The following is a 1,274-nucleotide window of genomic DNA, read 5'->3' as shown; positions in this document are numbered from 1 at the left end:
TTTCTACCATTCTTCTTTGTTGGATGAAGTTTTTGGAAATGAGGAGGAAAGATGAAAAAAAGAAAATGTGTTTATTACTTAATATTCACCAACCTCAGAACTCCTTGGTATGTCTAACTGAGTGAAAGCGTTAGTCGCTCAGTCGTGTCCAACTCTGCGACCCCATGGCCTGTAGCCTTCCAGGCTCCTTCGTCCATGGGATTCTCCAGACAAGAATACTGGAGTGGGTTGCCATTCCCTTCTCCAGAGGCTCTTCCCAACCCAGAGATTGAAGCCAGGTCTCTGCATTGTAGGCAGATTCTTTATTGTCTGAGCCACCCGGGAATCCCTATGTCTAACTAAATATTTAGGCTCTCTTTCTTCCCTCTGCTCCTGTAACCACAGGATCAGCTCAGACTACTGATAACAGGATGTCTAGTTGCCTTTCAGATACAGCAGAAACAAAACTTCAAGTCTTGTAACCACAGCATGTGCCGAGAAGGAAGTAAGTAAGTGAAGTTGCTCAGTAGTGTCCAACTCTTTGCAACCCTGTGGACTGTAGCCTACCAGGCTTCTCCATCCATGGGATTCTCCAGACAAGAATACTGGAGTGGGTTGCCATTCCCTTCTCCAGAGGCTCTTCCCAACCCAGAGATTGAAGCCAGGTCTCTGCATTGTAGGCAGATTCTTTATTGTCTGAGCCACCCGGGAATCCCTATGTCTAACTAAATATTTAGGCTCTCTTTCTTCCCTCTGCTCTTGTAACCACAGGATCAGCTCAGACTACTGATAACAGGATGTCTAGTTGCCTTTCAGATACAGCAGAAACAAAACTGCAAGTCTTGTAACCAGGGCATGTGCAGAGGAAGAAGTAAGTAAGTGAAGTCGCTCAGTCGTGTCCAACTCTTTGCAACCCCGTGGACTGTCGCCTACCAGGCTTCTCCATCCATGGGATTCTCCAGGCAAGAATACTGGAGTGGGTTACCATTTCCTTCTCCAGGGCATCTTCCTGACCCAGGAATCAAACCTGGGTCTCCTGCATTGGAGGCAGATGCTTTAACCTCTGAGCCACCAAGGAAGATAAGCCCTCCTCAAATAATATTTGGAACCTGTGTTTCCTTTCCAGAGCCAAGAAAGCTAGAACATTACCAGAACCTGAAAGTTGGAAACTTTTCAGAAAGGAGGGATCTTGTCCAGGAAGATCTGGTACTGAAATCCATCTTTCCATATCTTCAATACCATAAATGGCCCTCCACTGCAAAGAGTTTTAAAAAAAGAAAAAAAAAGTTTAAAGC

At 45.4% G+C, this 1,274-nt stretch overlaps 1 non-coding gene across 1 annotated transcript; it reads right to left on the bottom strand.

Annotated features, from left to right (window-relative positions):
• Window positions 1-984: 984 nt before the first annotated feature.
• Window positions 985-1,057, bottom strand: TRNAW-CCA (transfer RNA tryptophan (anticodon CCA)). The gene has a single exon. It is a non-coding gene; the product is annotated as a tRNA-Trp (tRNA).
• Between the last annotated feature and the right edge of the window lie 217 nt (window positions 1,058-1,274).

This window comes from Bubalus kerabau, chromosome 12, assembly GCF_029407905.1.
Source record: "Bubalus kerabau isolate K-KA32 ecotype Philippines breed swamp buffalo chromosome 12, PCC_UOA_SB_1v2, whole genome shotgun sequence".
In the NCBI taxonomy this organism is placed as follows: domain Eukaryota; kingdom Metazoa; phylum Chordata; class Mammalia; order Artiodactyla; family Bovidae; genus Bubalus; species Bubalus kerabau.
Note: the sequence above shows the minus strand (reverse complement) of the source record. Positions and strands in the feature narration are given on the sequence as shown.